Genomic DNA, 21,153 nt, shown 5'->3' with positions numbered 1-21,153 from the left:
TCGTGGTACATCATAAGGGATCCATATTTGTACTGCAAAATGATCGGAAAAAGAATTACCACGCACATCATACACCACTTGTGGTGTACACAACCTATCACTAAAATAAAATCTGTCTATTCTACTCTTAGTACTATTACTACGGACATACGTGTACAAATGGTCTTTCTTTTTAAAAATAGCAACATCCTGTAATCTAAGTCCATCGACTAAATATCGTAATTCAGGACTATACCTAGTGCTTCCTGTGGCATCTTTTCCAGGTCGAATAATACAATTATAGTCTCCCCCAAATATTACATGATCATATGTCAGATTGAACATATATACTAACGTTTCATTAAAAAATATCTTACGTTCATTTATTTTATTATGCCCACTAGGAGAATATATATTAAGAAATAATACTTTGTTCCAAAGAAAACCAATAGCACGGCCATCTGATGTCATGCGCAACTGAGAAATCTCAAATTCGTGCTTGATCAAAATTGCAGTACCTCTTCGGTTCACTCCCAAATTTACATAAGATTTATAACCAGTGAGATAAGCAAAATTATCTTCAACTACCTCTTGCAAAAAAATAATTCCGGGATCGTGGTCAAATATAAACTGTTTAAACAGTTGACGTTTCGTTTCCGAACTCATGCCATTAACATTAACAGTAACACAACTCAATAAGGACATAAATAAACACAGTAAACTTAGTAAACCCAGTAAACACAGTAAACACAAGGCAACCTTAACACTCATTTCCTGTTAAATGTAAACAACTAAAGGAAAACGAAGTATTCAGGTATTTACAGACGCCGTTTCAGAACAGTCCATATTGCTTGCCTGATTATCACCCGTATTTAATTTCTTTTGTGAGGCAGTACTATGATTTTGCAGATGAAGCGCAATTTGTTGACGTGTCCGTCTTTTTGGCGATGTATTATCATGTCTTTTATTCTCTAATTTCGAACGTTTAATTTTGCGTTGGCTAGATCGTAGTAACGGAAAATCATCATTACTATCAATGTCAGCGTCCTTGAGAAGGTCAGAGTTATTATCGTTTGTATCAGTTTGAAGCACACAAGAAGCCTCTGTTTGCTTTCTGTCGACACTCCCCGTTGTTGTTGTTGTTGAAGTGAATTGACCTTCAGTTACCTCGGTCTGAGCGAGTTCCACGGGAGAAATACCAGCTACTTCCTCTAGTGTTACGTCAGCTGTTTCTGCCTGTGTTTGGTTCTCAACACCTTCGCTCGGAGCTACAGGTCGAACATCATTAGAACTGAATTGAATTTCTTCCTTCGTTACATGTAATTCACTGTCCGTAGTACTAGATTGGATGGCAGCGGGGGGAGGTACAGGCACTTGACGGGGAACAGTAGGGGGTATAGGCAACACTGTAGGGCGAGTATTTAAAGGACAATTAGAGCGTTCATGTAATTCTGAATGACATCGTTGGCAAGTTTTCGGCTGTCCTTCATAAATAATATGTCCTTGATATTTTGAAAACATCACAAATGATGGAATCTTTCGTTTAAGCTGAACACGGGCAAGATAAATGCCATTATTTACAGTATATCGATATTGTTTAGACCATGCATCAGGTGTAACACTTAACACATTACCATAGGCACTTAAAGTCGTCTGAATACAATGAATCGAAGTCTCCGGGGGCAAATTAAATATGCGTAACACTTTCACTTCTAAAGTAGCATCATTTACCAATACTTTAGCTACGGCTCCATTATTATATTTGAAAGTGAGTTCACCATTAGCGTCGCGAAGAATCTGTTCCATTCGAGTTTTCCGCACTAATTTTAAATAAACACAACGCTGGGTTGTCGGAATTTGAATAGCAGCTATTTCGTCTTCTTGCAAATGAAAAGTTTCAAAAATCCAATCATGCAACTCAAAAGCACTAGGTTTCTGTGCGCCATTTTCAAATAGAAATTGAATCGTATTTACACGATTCATTTTACTTCACTTTTACAGGTCAAAAGAATAAACCACGTACCTGCAGTACACCGGAGCAATAAGCTCGGAAAATTATTAATAACAGTACGTCTAATTAACACTCGTATGCAACACAGTAAGAACAGTCTTCCGAGAACTCTTCCCCACGTCCGCTCTCGTCGACGTTTCGCACTCGTATACTGAGCTACCGCGGCCCCTGTCGAACCAGAGACAAGAAATAACATTATTTGTGAACCGTGCATATTACACTTATCTCGAAGTAAAGTAAAGGAGATCAATACACTCATTTGCACCCCATACTATGTCTAAATAATGTGACGAAGGTCTGAGAAACTGGGCAGGAAAAAATTCGGAATACTGTAGATCTGGCATAAAAGAAAAGATCATGATAATGACTGCTATCTCTGTTGGAGGGATGATAAAGATTTTACAGTTAAGAACAAACGGAGCCAGTTGGGTACCCAAGGTCAAACGTTAATTATCATGTTGCAAACAATTGAATTTCTTTGTAATATATGTGTCATATATACATCAAGCTAAGACGTTTGGTTTGCATGACGTATAATATGTTTTCAAATTAATGTACAAAATCAAGGTTGTAATGCATTTCTATCACTATCGATTTTTATAAAGAATTAAGGATGGAGATGAAGCATATTCTTGTGAAAATTAATCGATTACAGGAAACCATTTTTTGGTATCTATCACTGATTCTTATTTATAGTGACCAAAGTTAAGCTCGAAAATGAATTATTTCTAACACTTTCGGTTTAATGCTACATTCGTCAACGATCTCAATTATTTACCTTTAAATTACTGGCCAAAAGTAATGAGGATCCATCAAGTAGTTCTAATCATGATTTACCACATGAACAGATAGAGTAAATATGATTAATAAAGAAGTGCTAATAAGTCAAACTTCTTTAAAAAGAAATGCAAGTAAGTCTTTAGTTTTAGTTTCTTAAAGTTATGATCTTTCGGCTACAGGACAGAGATAATTAGTAATAGTTTACGATTATGAAAGAATGGCTGGAATGAGAATGTAGGAGAAAACGAGAGAACCACGAGAAGACCTATAGACAAGATTTCTTCCACCTACATATTCACTTGGTCTGGATCGATCAAGGGACCCCTCGCACTAGAATACTGAATTACAGTGTTCCCAAATTGAATTTTGATGGACTTGAAAGTATTAATTGGGAAAAGAAGGAAAATAGAATATTTGATAAATGCTATTAAAATTGTTAATTACTACGTCTAGGCGAATAGATTGCACAAAAGGTGAGTGCATTGCACAGAAGGTTTTATATTTTTTGAATTGTAGAATTAACCTTGCAATAGTACCAGAATTTTAAGGACCGTGCTCTGACAACTTGCTATAACGATTATGACTAGAATTATCATATTCTGAAATGCCAAAATGCGAACATACTTCCACCTAGTTAACTAGTATATATACATATGCATAATCATTAACTAATTATAACTGTAGGCATGTACACAGCTCTATAATAAGCAGAATAGTAAGAAATATAATCATAGCTTATCTAAATTTTTCTTCTTAAATATGACAATATGTTCAAAAAACAATAACATAGGATAGCTTGAGAGAACGAACCAGAAACATAGATACGGAAGCAACGTAGAAAGGAGCCGACGCTACGGGCTACGAGATCAAATGTCATGTCCAGATAACTTACCACTACATTCCTCATTGAGCTATATTGCCAATTAGATAGACCTCATTAAAAAGACAATATACTCGAACTTAGGAAATGATGATAAGTCAGAAAGTCTTGGAAAGGTATGCACACGAAAATTTTTGATCTCAAAATGCGGGCATCTCAGCATTAATGCTGACGTGCTGTAAAACTAATTCTGACGACAGTGGATGGTTAAGCTGGTAATTCTTACACTTCCAAACTATGCTTTACATACAAATAGGAAGTCTTATAGAATGGCAGTATCCCTTCATCTGTTCAACCGTTCGCCCATCTCTATGTCTATCGACATGTGTAAGAGGAAAAACTTTTTTCTATAAATGTTCAGTTTCCCAAGAATATGCTTGATCTTCTCTCATTAAACTCTATTCAAACAGGAATGGTAGAAATAAGCAATTTATTGTTAACACCTTGATCACTATAGAACGAATACGGTAATATATAGTATGAAGTAGTTATTAAAATATATTTAGAATCTCATAGAATGAATCTCATTTCCACTTTTTTATCTCTATCAAATCCACAAGTTTCACAGATTTACGATTACCAATATCAATGCTGATCGCTTTATGGAAAATTGATAGTAGATAGCGAGAGGTATTTCTTTTTACAACATGGTTTCAGTGTTGCAAAAGTAGATTCCATTTTCTTTTTCTTTCAATAAAAAAAGAAATAAAAACAGATGCTGTAGAAATCAGCAGAATTTCCAGTTTCAATTCTGATCCTCGTCGAGAAAAGTGGTAATACGTAGCAATATTAAGCCTTGTGGATTCAGTATCTCAGCAAGATGATCCATGATCTATCTTACACCTCTATAGCAGTGACAGATTAACCATTTCCGGTGTCAAAGTTAAATCCCCATACCATAGTTTAAATTTTCACTGTAGTTTCACAGTGTGGAACATTACTCTCTTATTAAGAAACCTAAGCACTAAGAAATTAAAATACCGCTAATTTTACAGCAATCATGTGATAACTTCAAATGGGTAAAAGATAATCGAAACGTGGAACAAGAGCGAACAGCGAACTAGACATTATTTTGCATGAAGTATTGTTATCACGAGTCACCTAGTAGCTTACAGTTTGCAGCCATTTAGAAACGCGAAAATGAATGCCGATTTTCGAAATAACTGGAAATCGAAAGCAGATAAGTGAGTCGTGATAACGGTATCTCATGCAAAATGATATTGTCTAGCGAGCTATTATTATACTTTTCGATTATATTTTATCTATTTGAAGATATGACATAATTACTGTAAAACTAGCGGTATTTTAATTTCGTCGTGATGGGGCCTTCTAACATCTTAGTTCTAAGTGCTACTTAAGTCTAAGTGGGGGAGTATAGAACGTTCTCTTTTGGTGTTAGAAGCCTCTACATCAATTCCAGACTACGAACAGATGTAGTGGACACGTCGTGGATTAGTGCTATTCTTACTTATTCTTCGTATCATTATTTGCATCCATTATCATCTATCACCTTTATTCAAATTTTGTATCTGTGTATGTGTAAAGGTATGCGAGATGAATTCATAGAAGATGAAAAAAAAGAATTCCATCAGCACAGCAAAAGAGGAAGAAGCACTAGAAAATAAATCCATATTTTAATAAATGGTGCGTAAGACGAACGGAATAACAAAAGGAGACATCTCATTAATCTCACACTATTCTATTGTGTGCTTCTTCATCTTCCATTTTCTATCTCTTTCTATCCTAAGTCTATTCTCTCGCTGTCTCTCTCTTTCACTTCCGACTTTTCTCAGGGGTCGATTTTAATTTCCGGAGAGAAGCGCACTCTGCCAGCAAACACGCCCACTAATAAGTCTCGCAGCGACAATTAGAAGAAGCGAGACGCATGTTAAGATTCCGGTAATTACGAACCGAAACAAGGGTTGCACCTGAATGCCCCTGCTTTGCTTTATAGGACATTCTTAGTCTCCAGATTCACCACATTCTTCTAGGTGTTGGTTGCTGCTTGTCAATGAATATCATTCTTTATAATTGTATAATAATAATAATAATAATAATAATAATAATAATAATAATAATAATAATAATAATAATAATAATAATCATCATCATCATCATCATCATCATCATCATCATAGTAGTGAGTCAATTTATTTTATAGAGACAATAATAGCTACAAGTGTTCCCAGGGAAGTACAAACAAAATAACAAAGGATATTACAGAAACAAAACGATACAGACAATATGACCATGTACAGTACACGTACAAACATACAATATAAATGTTGAGAAATAATATACAAAAAGCAACTTGAGAGAAAAGAAGGAAAACATAAATAAAACGTGCTGACTAAAAGAAACATTGTATATTTTCACATTTTTAAAACGTTATGTAATTAATTATACAAACTGCAAGCATCCTATCATCACCACCAGGTAGTTCCATACCTCGTACATCTACTTCCCCGACTCATTTTTCCAGCGGATGTCAACTCAACATTAAATCTTACAATGCTACTCATTTCACTACTAATTTATCGAACAAAATGATTGTGACAGTTGTGTCTAACTTCAAAATCTTTCTATTTAAAAGTAGATTGGTCATCCGACTTGAAAGAGGCAAGAATTTTTCGATACCATGAAATTCGGCTATAGATGGAACTGCGGCCAGATTACAAGAAAATGTCATTTAATTGGATATAAGTTCTTACTTGAAAACAAGAAAGAAACTTTTCTTCGAAACAGGGATAAGAACTTCATGCTACTAATATGTATTATATGTAATTATGGTATTATTAGGTATGAGATATTACCTTATAATGCATGATGAAATAAATCATTCCAAGTATTATTTTGTGCAGGTGCTCAAATAAGATATTCTTATCCAGATTCAATTCTACAATGTATGCAGTGATAGTAGTTTAGTCGTAACAAGAGTAACAAAAAGTAATATATAGAATGTTAATTGCTTTGATCGTGAAAAGTAGTACCATTTAAGTCCCACCTGGATTCATATATAACATATTAAAAGGAGATCAGAAACATTCGTTTGTGTGATATTAACTCATAATGGCTACCTAGTCTACAACTTCAAGAAAGAACTTAAATTGTGTGTTTTTTCTCTTCTGTCTTAGCACGATGCATGACTGTAACAGCCTCCTTTAGATAAAAATCAACATTAGTTTCACGTGCTTTAAGCAAGATGTGAATTCGAATATGACAATTTCTGTATATCACTTGGGAACCATAGAAATATGAAGCTATGAAAGCACTCCGGTGAATTCGCAGGAAATGGTAAGCCGTTAGAGCTCAAACTTTTGAATATTTCTTATTATTGACGATAGATATATGCTCAATGTCATTGACATTTCTATTCCCCAAGATGTGATATCGCATGGAGTGAAATTGGGTTGAACGTTACAATACATTTCGCACCTGATACTAAAATCAAAGACTAAAATAACTTTTGTTAAAAATAAATATAAACCTCTTAAGATGAATATATGACTTAAATACATAATACTTTAGCTTCAGTATAAATAGTATACAATATATGAGCAAATTGACCTATTTATTAATTTATTGGACCGGTTGAAGTTATAATACAGTGTTATTACAAATGATTCATAAGCTTTTAAAGTCTTATAACTTCAAATGTTTAGTGCCCACCTATTTGTACTAATAACCAATCTACAGAGCATACTTTAAAGCGGGGGTGTGCAACTTGAAACAGTGAGTGGGCAAGTCACAGAAAAATAATTGGCGTCGCGGGCCACACTGTTGGTATATCACTTTTACTACAATTTAAAAGTATTACAATCAAGGATGGAACATGTGCATCGAGATTTACGTCACAATAACGCAAAACAACTGTTATAATGGTAACCAGAATATTTACTTACACAAGAGGAACAGAATATTGAGTTTACTTACAACAATTTTAGCGGGAAACTTGATCACTTTGTCCTGAACCAGTCTCTCAGTGTTCAGGGGTACAGTAGATGTTCTATCATGGATGCAATTTTCAAGATGAACATCTGTTATCCTTTATCTCTCTTTGGAGACGATCCGCTTTATTAGCAAGAAGAGTTGCCCACATAGGTATGTGTTACCAAACAATGTCATGGTCTTTATGTTGAAAAGAGCTAAGTTGGGGTACTTGTTGGATAGAAAATATTTCTGATAAAAAAAAAAAAAACTTGCAAGCAGGCGTCCTGAAATGTTCCTTCTAAAGCAACAACCTCCTGAAGTTCAATAATCGTCAACTGCAAACTGTCAGGAATACTACTAACGTCAATGGTTAATGGTGATGAGAAAATACTGAATTTCACTTTCTTTTTACTGAAGTCTCTAAATCGGACACTAAATTCTTCAAACAAATCTGCCAAGGAGTGTGTGTAGAAAGAGAAGTTACAGAATGATTTATCACGCTGCAACAGGGCTAGAAAGTGGGAAGCATTTTCATTCCTCATTAGATTTCCCCACAGTTTTAATTCATTTGAAGGGACATGCTCGTAAAGTTCATGAGCCAAGTGGCAGGTAATATCCACAAGAAATGCAAGGACACAAAAAACTTTTCATTTCTTAACTGGGACATAAGTTCTCTTTTCATGTCCAAGAAAAGTGCCACCTCCTTTATCAGATTATAGAAGCGCTGTAGCATTTTTCTCTTGTTCAACCACCGTAGTTCTGAATAGTAGATCAGATCTTCATCCTCCGTTTCCAGTTCGTCTAGAACGGATTTTAATTGGCGGCTTTCGACTTTATGTAGTTTACACGAGAAACTACTGTATTTGGTCCATGACATGGGCATATTTCAACGCTTTGACCCAAAGGTTATCTTGGTATAAAATACAATAATAATAAAAAAAAACAGAAGTAACTGATATAAATTTTTCTTTCAACTAATTCTTCCTTTATATTTGTTACAGCTCCTACAGTCATATAACACTGCCTCACACACAAGTAGTTCGTTAAGAGTGTGCAAACGGACATATGCAGGCGAGAACAAAATAATCCAACTGCTGTGGAACCATTATCTTTCTAGTGAGCCGAGCTAGAGGTTCCTGTTGTCAACTCACGACTTTGTCTCTGCATCTAGTAATCCTTATACCGAGGAAAATTTTCCTAGAACTACCCACGGTTGTCAAGTGCTTGTCTTCACGACGTTGCCATATTTCCAATGCGTGATCGACGGAAAATTTCCTGTTCACTCTTAACAGATTTTGTAAAAACAAAAAAAAAAAAAAAAAGAGATTGTAATAATTATCGATTTTAATAATTGACCAGCGGGCTGCAAGACAGGGTTAGGAGAACCGGGTATGGCCCGCGGGCCGGCTGTTGCACATAGATGCTTTAAAGTTTTGTTTATGTCATTGCAGGTTCCGTTGTGATTCGCCAGGTGGCAGGGTGATAACAGTTTGCAAAGTAGCGAATAATCAACAGAAACATTTTGTGCGATAGAATATGTGAAGACAGAAAACGTCACCACCGTGCAGCATACGTTCCGAAGACAGTACAACATACAACCACCAACCAAATAAAGCATTTTCCGATGGTATCGACAGTTAAGAATACTGGCTGCCTCTGTAAACGGAAAAAAAAATCTGTGTGACCATCTGTCTTGGGGGAAACAGTGGAAAGAGTCCGAATAGCGTTCCTTCTTAGCCCAAAGAAATGCACATGTCGTGCATTCAGTAAAACATATTTCACTGAATCTTAATTTATTAATTTGCTAATAATTTAGGCAATATTATTACTTTATCTGTAGTATATCGTAAGCGTCAACGGATCAGTCGAAAATGTTTCAATATTTCTTAAAAAATACACAATATTTAATTCTAACATCAAAGTATTCAGATCAGATACATGAAACTTTGGAAAACAGTTAGTACACACTAAAGTTCAAATAATAAATAATCAAAGACGACGTATAGTTTGAAGTTACAATAGAACCTCTCTCGTCCGCTTTTGGCTGATCCGCCACTCAGGTTGATCCGACTGTGCTCGAGCCGAACTTGTCCCGACTCGTAGGTGAGTCAATGGCCCATTGTAGTTTACAATCGTCACGTTATTGTTGTTTACTTGCTGTTAGTGCAACTTTAGTGCGGCTTTTGGTATGTTGTTTCTGCAGAGGAGAATACAGTCATTTTTGAGTTGCGTTTCGATCATATCCCAAGTCCCAATGGTGATGGATTAGAGGGTTCCTACTATACTTACATGTAGGTACGAATATACCCACAGCTTCTAAGTTGAGTAGTTGCGTGACTTAACTAAAAACAAATACGTTGACTGTACAATTTTGTATAGATTATTTTGTATTGGTTAGCCTATTATTATTATTATTATTATTATTATTATTATTATTATTATTATTATTATTATTATTATTATTATTATTATTATTATTATTATTATTATTAAGACATTCACGTTTCATGTACTTGAGATTGAGTAAAGTTGTGACCAATGCATTTTTGCAAGACTAAAAGAACAACGTTTGACAAGATGTACATTTTAGTGAAGTTGACTGTACATGTTTCAACATAGCTAATGGAATGAAATCTTCGTTTACAAGTTTGAGATTTGTAATCGTCTGAAATCGTTTCATTTGAATTATTGTTCTCCTACCTCTGGATACTTCATTCTTTTAAAAAAAATCGTAAGTGATATTTTATTAAACTTTTAAACATTATAATATCTAAATTTGAAGATTAATATGATATTGAGTTCGGGGGTGTTGATGAGCAAAATAAAAAAAAATATAATGAACTAGAATTTTTATTTTAATTAACAACATTAAACTAAATGGCTATGAAATTTAAAGTTCATGAAAACAATACGTCGTCCGTATATATTGTACAAAACCCTGGAGTGGGGAGTATATATACACTCCAAAGTGAGAAAGTAAGACACTAGAGGAAAGAGGCTAAAAATATAGTATAAAATGGAAGAGAGACAGAGAGAGCGAAAAAAGCCTCAAGTGGTACACTGGTGGCTGCAGAGCATATATACGTTTAAAGCATTGGCGATTGTCGAAATTGCTTTCCCGATTCGTCGTCACAGTGGTTTTCTACTAAGTTAATGAATGTGACCACAAGCGGTCAACGCATGAAGCACGTTCCTCACATGAAAGAGGAACAGTTAGTAGTTGAAAAAAAATCCAACACACCACCCTCACCAAGGGATTTAACGCTGAGAGCAAATGGTAGAATTGGGAGTTCCTGTGTCTATGTAGAGCATAACGTAAGAGAACGATAGAAGTTAAGGGTAAAAATAAACCTGAAACGAATTTTGTGTCTCTGATACATATATATATATATATATATATATATATATATATATATATATATATATATATATATATATATATATATATATATATATAAAGTGGTTCAATTTTTCATGTATGCGATAAATAATACGAAGTGTAAAATGTAATGGGACAAAACTTTGGTAATTATTCCTTAAACAATATGGAAAAAAAAATTAATGATCAAAAATCGATAAATATACATTTTAAGGTACCGAGATTGAAAACTAAACGAAACAAACAAACGCTCGAGTTGGTTAAAAATAAGTTACACGGTTGCAGTTACTTCTATCTCTGAAAGAGAGCATTTTTTGATGTGTAATTAGAATTAACAATTTCATTTATTTCACAGAGATACCCAGGATTGCCTTTCGTCAGAGCCGAAGGTTAATTCTTCTTCAAAGATTGCTTTGGTTCCCCAAGGATATTTCCATATTTCCGTGTATATTTACTTTGATATGTAATAATAGAAACACATGCCCAAAAGGACCCTACAAGGTTGTACATAATTCAATGCCGCTAGAGATATTTCCTTAACTTTGATAATACGCGTTTCGCGTACATTGAATGTTAAATGAACATCTTAGGTTTGAGGCACATTAGCTAGTCACGACATGATAGGCATTAATAGCAAAACAAGGTGGAAAAAATTGCGTGTTAGAACCACAATTATAAACATGCAAATACAAATCAATTCGCCTGGCTAGAACTTTACACCACATGAAATTTTTGTTGGTGGCAAAGTAATGAAAGGTATTCGTAAGGAACTCTCTGTACATTTTCAGGTTTGTGATAGACGGAACGTGATATTAGTCATTTTTAACTTTGTGAAAGACGAAAGCTGATATTAGTCAGTTTCAAATTTATGCTAGACAAAACATGATGTTAGTAATTTTTAAATATGTGATAGACGAAACGTGATAGTAGTCAGTTTCGAATTTGAAATAGATGAAACATGATATTATTCACTTTAGAATCCTCTACACATTTTCTTTCTTTCGTTTTAGATAAACGTTGATCTTATTTTTTTTATTTTTTTTTTAAATTTATAGCCTTAAATGTAAGCTCATGATTTGTGGGTGTATGTGTATAGAAGAGAGAACGAAGACGATACATTTGGTGCATCCATCTATTTTCCTAAACATTGCGAATAAGAGAAAAAAGAAAGAAGAAAAGTAGAGAAGTTAAATCGTAAACTGACAACTGATAGCGTAAAGTTTTACAGCTCCCGATGATTGATGCAGGAAATGTTTGAAGGGTTTTTGAAACTCTTACATAATAGTCTAAAAAAATATTACGAACTCTGGGTGATGTTTGTTTACATCAAATCGATTCTTGATTATCTTGATAGAATGAAACAAACATTAGTAAACTAACAAAATTGATGATCACACATTAAGAAATATACAAAACATCACGAAGGTCACTTTAACATTCTTCATTACAACATGTTTAATGTTATGTTATTTGGACATTCTTACAGGTATACAATGTTGTTTAGGTTTGACTAACAAGAATACTGTGGGAGCTATTCTCCACATATGGGAAAATACTATCGTTTATATATGTCTTTCTCGGAGGTAATCGCTCAGTGTGAGATCGCCATAACAAATACTGATTAACACAGATTCACCAAAACTGATTAAAATAGATTTATCATGTCTAAAGCAATATTTGTCTTGTTCTGACTGGTGTGCGTCCAAATTTAGCTGTTTCTTTTTGTTAAATCAATGGGTCTCAGACTTATTCACCTGGCTCCTCCTCTAATTTTCACGGCCCTCCTCTTCTTTCTGCTCATTGATCTGGCTACTATTCCAACTTCAGATACAGCAAAGATTATCAAATCTTAATAATAATAATAATAATAATAATAATAATAATAATAATAATAATAATAATAATAATAATAATAATAATAATAATAATAATAATAATAATAATAATTATTATTATTATTATTATTATTATTATTATTACCAATTTATACTTATTCCCAGCAGAACTTCTGAATCCATTGTAGTGCAGTAGGTTTTCTTGTTTTGCAATCTTGTTCATAATGTAGCCACAATTGTTATTCGATAGTTATTTAGTTATCATATAAAGATGGCAGGGTGACTCAGTAATTCAGAGCTTATCTCTGGTGCGCGGGTTTCTGCCTCTATCTCCAGTAGAGGTTTGCACGGGTAGGAATTTTTAGTCCGTGCCCGGTCCGGCCCCTTGAATTATTAATGTGAGGCTCGACCCATGTTCGAAATATGTTTTAGCATTTAGTCCCGAGCTCGGCCTGAGCTCGTGTGGTAATCAGATGAGCCCGAAATAAGTCCGAATTACAGAAACTTCAAAATTTTCGGAAAATTATATTTTTATTTACACCAATTTTGAGTTTAGTTTTGCAGTAGTGCTTTAAAACTTCTCTAGAAAGAACGGTCCAAACGTTCAATAAATATCATTGTACACTACATTTACAAAGTTAGGCCCGAAAAACCCCGAAAAACATGGTTGAATATTTAAAAATTTACGGCAAGAGCTACGCCAGGCCCCGAAGTGATATATGCTTTGTAGACCCGAGTCTGGCCCACGCATTCCCATTTCCTCTCCATTCCACCAGTTCTTTGATCATCCTTTACTTGCTTCAATTATCGTGTTCTTTAGCCTAAAGGGCAAAATCGTGGAATGTTTAACGCAATATTAAATAACAAACTCCTGTTCGATAATAATAATAATAGTAATAATACTAATAATAATAATAATAATAATAATAATAATAATAATAATAATAATAATAATAATAATAATAATAATAATAATAATAATAAATGCACCTCCCGAGTATGCAGAAGTATGAATGTCGCCGCGACACTTGGTGTATTCTATTTTAGTTAGCAATCTGCTAAGTGGTATGGTTATTAGTGCATGTTTTTCTTAGATTTCGATTTCATTTATGCCAAATCCTGTTCTACTCTGTCTGAGGATTTCGACATACGATTTGCAGAAAAATTTATTCCTCATCTTTTGAACGACAATCAAAGATACATCGGGTTTAGTTCAAAAGCATGGACACTAGCCCATTCATTCTACTCGCCCGGCCTTACGATTTTTGTGTGTTCCCTAAAATATAATTCTAATTGAAAGGATAAAGTGTTTACTCTCAAGCAGAATGTTAACAATTCTTGAGCACTCTACTATCGTGAACTTCTAGCAGTGCTTCCAAGAACCTAAAAATTGCTAGAATGATTTTTGAGTAGGGGGTATCAATGGGGACCTCAGCATGGAGATTATATGTCCCCGTCACTATTGACTCGGATGCTCTGGTGCTAGAATGATTGTATACAAGAGAAAGGTATATGTGACAATGAAACTAACTAAGGTAAGATAAGGTAACTATTTAAGGTAAGGTTTCTGATTTTTACACAAACAATGTTAGAAATTTTGAATAGCACCTCGTACGCGGATGATCAAACGAACGAACAAACATCAAGAAATAACTTTTCTAGAATATATAGATCACGAAAAATGTAAATTAGATTCCATTTTCTTCACAATTCGATTCTTCTTCGATACTACGAAACTTCATTCACTTCCATAGTCACACGATGGTGAAACTTGCTACATTTAACTGCATTACAAATTGTTCATAAGATGAAACAGTATAATGCTTAATTCTGTTTTACACGCGAATGTAATCTGTCTAATTGTAAATACGGTCACAAATGGTAATTGAGGATATTTAAACACTAAGAGATTGTAACGAACCTAATTTTCTAAAAGTGTAAAATCCAGTAATCACATATGGTACAAATGTTGTCATTTATAAAGATTAATCCATAGTCTTCAAGTCAGTTGTTTTTTAGGGTTTTTGTGGGCAGTTCTAGAAACGTTGTAACGAAACCAATCAAACGAAAAAGCAATCAGGACGGACGTAGATTTTTCTGTTTATTCTTTTTTCTTTAACAATACACAACAATTGATTGCTTTCTCGGCCCATTATAACATCCCTGTGACGAAAAGAAGGAAAGAAATACGAACTTACTCCTTCCACAAAATTTTGTTTTGTTGTTAAGGGTGTGCCACAGTAAATGTTGTCAGCCGTTCACGCCCATCCTACCTCCTTTTTTTAACAAGTTGCTGCAAGATAAATGTATTGATTGAGTCGTGGGTCACAATGGTAGTTGTGAGTGTGGACAACAATGCCTCAGTGTTCGGTTTATATCATTCCCTTCTACACATCCACGACACCTCCTCCCCCTCTCCCGCCCTTCCTGCTCTGAGGAGAAATGAGCGCTAGCGGTTCGTGGTGGAGCGGAACAATGGGAGAGTCAGATCTAACGCGGTTTTCCGGTTTCGCGCTTTAACCTTTGGCCTCACATTTCCATCATCGGCACAGGCTCCATTTGTTTGGTCTGTCAATAGTAGGAATCGGTCACTTCAAACCCCCCTGGATCATATTCCCTACCTTGTCCAATGAAACGAGATGTATTTTTTGCTTTTAGAGAGAAAGAAAAGAAGATAGAAAAATACGTATTACCTATATATACTTTTTTTTTTTTGTAAATATGAAGATCGTTCAGCGAACCCATTCCTGTTTATGTTTGCCTCCTAGCGATTGTGTATCTGTATGTGTGATCGTATGCATTATTCCACACTATGAAATCTTCCTCTACGCCTTCAATATTACTCAAACCCCATAGCCCTGGTACGAAATAAGGTCAACATATAAAAGAAAAAGACCTAAAACGTGCATTACTTTATCCTTTAAAACATTTTCTTATTTCTCTTCGAGCTGAAGAAATGGTTTCCTAAATTTCAGAAATAGTATACGTTACTAGGTGCAGGAGATGATTCTAGACAACACAAGAAAACAGGTCAATATATGGCCTTCTTATATTTCTCATATTTGAAAGGTAATTTGAATACCGGAGTAAATACATGTAAAATGAAGCGGAATTTCTCAAAGTCAGTAACATAAAAGTTCATGTACGTTATATATATATACCTATGAAACATATAGGTATGTAATATTGGGATTCTAATCTTAAACTTTAGCATTTACACACTTGCAAACATATTTAAAATATTTTTATTCAAAACCTTAAATATATTTATATGTATGGAATAGCGTAAAATTATTGTATTGCATTTAAAGGTACTTTTTTTTTCTTGTTACTGCAACAGTGGTTCAATATAAGTATTCAGCTCAACTTTACATGTTATAATTCTTTTTATTTATTTTCAAATATATTATTGTTTTTCTATTTGTTTCGAGTTTGATAGAGAGTTAATCACATTTATAGATCTGTATTTTAATTGGGTATTGTATTAGTGGATAATCTTAGCTACCCATGTAGGGTAAACCATACAGTTATTGGCCGGGTGACAGTTATTGGTCATTTCAAGAAATAAATCCTGTATTAAGCATACCTGTTTTTTTCTGCATCACCATTATAGCAAAGGAGAGAGCAATTCTTTACTTATATGTTGGGTTTGTGTTGGTGAACTGAGTTGGTCACGTGAGGATATACGGCGGCTTACATGTAGATGTCTTGTTTTTGACAGGTAATTCTTATAGATTTTTAAAGGAAATCTTTCTAGTTTCTTAGGATCCTAGCTTATGCATTGAGCCTAATAATGTATTAGTTTGGCATTTTTGAGATTGTAAACATATAACTTGACAAAATTATTCAAAAATAGCTGACATTTTGATTGCCACAACGTCAACAATGGGGTGGCTAACTACTCGACCATTAAATGTTCTTCTTTGACAGTAACTAGCCACCCTGGTCAATAACCACATTTTCTATGTATTGAATTCTAACTTGCTTTTTCTATCTTATTCATCGTTCTCAGATATCGTTGGAGATGACAGAAAAATGAATTTGAAAGAATGGACAAAGATGGTTACCAAGGTTACCAAATAGTCAAATTTTGACATAATTTCAAAATAAAAAAAATGCTTAAGTGGCCAATAACTATATGGTTTACCCTAGTATATCTTTTTTGTCTTGAAGTGAAACTGAAGCAAGAAATGAAGTTAATTAAATGTTTCAGTTTAGCACTCCACAATTATGACCTTTAAACTAAGGGAGATGGATAATTAAGGCAGGTGAATGATGATGGAAGAATTGGTGGAGTGAAACGCGGAAGGAAATGGAAGTGCTCCAAGAGACCTCACAAATATTATGTTCTCTACAATAAACTTACTTTGGCCAGGAGATCAAACCAGGACCCTATGTACCAGAGATAAACACTCTACCACCTAATAACCGTGATCCCCAATATAGCAGCAACTATTACCATTTTGTTAATTTAAGGTTATAGAGTAGAAACTTCAATTAATTTACTGCTTGATTTATTCACGATTCTAATTCGGAGTACCTAAAATATGATAATGACCTAGTTCTGGATTATGATAGTGAAGAATGGTGATAAAGTTTACGACTAAAATTATTCATGATTAATAGTATAGTTAAAAGCAATGATCTAAAAAAATATCTATTTGGTTATCATTGGAACTTTGACTAACCATCTCCCTGAAATAGTATCACATAGTACACGAGCGAATGTTGGATTGTAAAATATGATGAATATATGTCTAACATAAAATAAAATCAATGTTGCCTATCTTTTTACTTTGTGATTGTGTTGAGGTACTACTCACATAGTATACTCTACTTAATAAAGGGTATTTCTGCCATCGCACTTTCAACTGCAAAATTACCATGATTAGTAACAATGAGTTAATGTAAATTTTAGTTACACATATAATTTTTGTACTTAGTATACTGTAACATATTCAAAACCAAAGCAGTTATCCATAATGGTCAAATGATTCGAACAAAAGTAAAAGGATATATGAAGAACAGTAAAATGAACACAGATCACCAAGCGTAAATTCCACAGTGTGCAAGTTGGAAAAAATGACGTTTGTTACGAACAAAGATATCTACTGGAAACTCTTAAAAGCTGAATGCCATATCGCACATTCATGGTAGTTCTGTATTGAATGTTCTGGAATAAACGTACGTGATACCTGTGTCGTTCAACATCAGAAATGAAGTTGCAAGTCTCACATGGCCTCGTTGCTGAAATGGACACTAAACACCAATTCAACCAGTCAAAAGTATTGAACTACTTCGTGTGACAACATTAATTTCACTTCATATTTATTATAAATCTCGTATTGATTGTTCACCAAACTTTAGTATATTGTGGCCTACAATACAAATGGATCATAAATCAGTATTATAATCTCAGATTCGTAACCCTTTTCAGATAAAAGATATAAACATTTTGAATGCATACTAAGAAAATATTTAATTAAATATGTAATTTTTGTACGGTAGTTAACTAGTTAATCGTTTTGCAAAATCTTATTCATTAAGCTGTTAAACGTTCATTATAAAACTTTAATACGGAGTGTTAGTTTACAGAGACTGACTACACATTTATTCTTTTTTAATATTATAAAATAGTAGGCATAAATCCTGTAATAGTCTGGTACCAAAAATACATGAACGTATGGCAGCACAGTGAAAGCAGTGAAAGCAGATTAATATTCGAAATATAGCCTCTCGGTGAGACTATCTGCTGCCAACTTTCTGAAAACTCATTGATTTCACGTAGATACCACGTCTTGTTCTCTGAGGCGAAGAAGTCAGTCAATGCTCTTTCCACCTCCTGATTGATGAAGCATCGAGATTTCAGGAGTGCACCATGAACAGAAATCGACAATAATCCAAAGGGGCAAGATCAGGACTTTATGCTGGATATGGTCGTACTAATTTCCTGAATTTTCGTTGCATTTTTCGAGCTGAGTGTGGTTTTGTGTTATCCTGTTACAGTAAGGTGTGTGTTCGATTCATCAGTGCAAGCCATTTTTGTCGTAATGTAGCACACATTCCAAGCAACTGTTCAAAATCAAGTTTGATATTGATAGTATGAGTGTTAGGAATGAACTCGAAGTGAATTTTCCCCTTCTAGTTCTACCACACACAGAAAGGTACTTTTGACGACCTGTTCTAGAAATTGGCCCCTGCTCAACCATTGCTTTCGCATATTTGAAAACATTATACTTCTTGTATCCGGGAAAACTAGAATTAATAACCTTATCAACTAGCATTGATTCAATGGGGTTCAGATGCATCTTATACTAATATTATTGTTGGAAGTCTAACCTGATAGAATATCAATTACCATCCTATCTTTGCGGAGTTCTCTATGTGACTTGCTACATATTTTACGTATGCATTTTACTGAGATGTAACATTTTACGTTTGAACTTCATATTAATATGAAATGCTGGCTTTTGTGGATATTTTTTATGCCTACCATGGTCGATAAAAAAAGGTCCAGCTTTACCAACCTCGTTCGACTAGGAAAGCAATTTGGTTATGTTATTACTTTGAAAATATTTGTTGAAAGTCGAGCTCGCAGTCTATTGCGAGACATTTTTTTCGGAAGGTTGTTAAAAAATCACTAATCTGGACCTAACATGTTTTTTTTCATTTGAGGTGAGTAAAATTTATCTTTATTTTAAAATTGTAGAACTTACATGACTTGTACCAAAACTCAATTTACTATCGGGCTTGTATAAAGTTAAGAACGCTTGAAAAATGTCTTGTGGAAGAGGAGAGGACTTACTTGTGGAAGAGAATTAAGCTCACGATCTCTTTTATCGTCTGCGTATTTGCACTAAAATGTTTCTCATAATGAAGGATAGGCTTATAATATGGTTTTAATATGGACAGAGATCCCCAAATTTTTCTTACATTTATGATGAAATGTGGCGAGCAGTTGTTAAGAACATGTAGTGTCACGCGATTGGGGAAATGTTACATTCCTCCTCACAACTTTTTGTTAGCTACGGATTAGGAAAAAAGACAATATAAGAACAGAAATACCAAGGAATTCAACCATACACATTATAAGAGAATCTAATCGTAATCTACACTATGTGATAAAAAGTATCCGGACACCTGACTGAAAATGACTTACAAGTTCGTGGCGCCCTCCATCGGTACTCCTGGAATTCAACATGGTGCTGGCCCACCCTTAGCCTCGATGACAAGTTCCACTCCTGCAGGCATACTTTCAATCAGGTACTGGAAGTTCCTTGCGGAATGGCAGTCTATTCTTAACGGAGTGCTGAACTGAGGAGAGCTATCGATGTAGGTCGGTGAGGCCTAGCACGAAGCCGGCGTTCAAAACAACCCAAAGGTGTTCTATAGGATTCTAGTCAGGACTCTCTGCAGGCCAGTACATTACAGAAATGTTATGGTCGTGTAATCACTCCGCCACAGGCCGTGCAGTATGAACAGATGATCGTTCGTGTTGAAAGATGCAATCGCCATTCTAGAATTGCTCTTCAACAGTGGGAAGCAAGAAGGTGCTTAAATCATCAACGTAGGCCTGCGCTGTGAGAGTGCCTTGCAAAACAACAAGGGGCGCAAGCCCCTTCCAAGAAAAACAATACCACAGCATAACACCACCTCCTCCGAATTTTACTGTTGGCACTACACACACTGACAGATGATGTTCGTCGGGCATTTGCCATACCCACACCCTACCATCGGATCGCCACACCGTAATTCGTCACTCCACACGACGTTTTTCCACTGTTCAATCGTCGAATGTTTACACTCCTTACACCAAACGAGGTGTCGTTTGGAATTTACCTGCGTGATGTGTGGCTTATGAGCAGCCGCTCGACGATGAAATCTAAGTTTTTTAACCACACACCTAACTGTCATAGTATGAAGTCGATCCTTATGCAGTTTGGAATTCCTGTGTGATGGTCTGGATAGATCTCTGCCCAATACACTTTACGACTCTCTTCAACTTTACAGCGGTCTCTGTCAGTCAACAGCCGAGGTCGGCCTGTACGCTTTTGTACTGTACGTGTCCCTTCACGATTCCACTTCGCTATCACATCAGGCACAGTGGACCTAGGGATGTTTAGGAGTGTGGAAATCTCGCGTACAGACTTCTGACACAAGTGACACCCAATCATCTGACCACGTTCGAATCCGTGAGTTCCGCGGAGAGCCCCATTCTGCTTTCTCACGATGTCTAATGACTACTGAGGTCGCTGATAATGAGTACCTGTCAATAGGTTGCAGCACAATGCACGCTAATATGAAAAACTTTGTTTTTGAGAGTGTCTGGATACTTTTGATCACATAGTATAATATGGTT

Source organism: Thermobia domestica, chromosome 8 (genome assembly GCF_964235325.1).
Source record: "Thermobia domestica chromosome 8, izTheDome1.hap1.1, whole genome shotgun sequence".
Classification (NCBI taxonomy): Eukaryota; Metazoa; Arthropoda; class Insecta; order Zygentoma; family Lepismatidae; genus Thermobia; species Thermobia domestica.
This window is presented reverse-complemented; position numbering follows the sequence as displayed.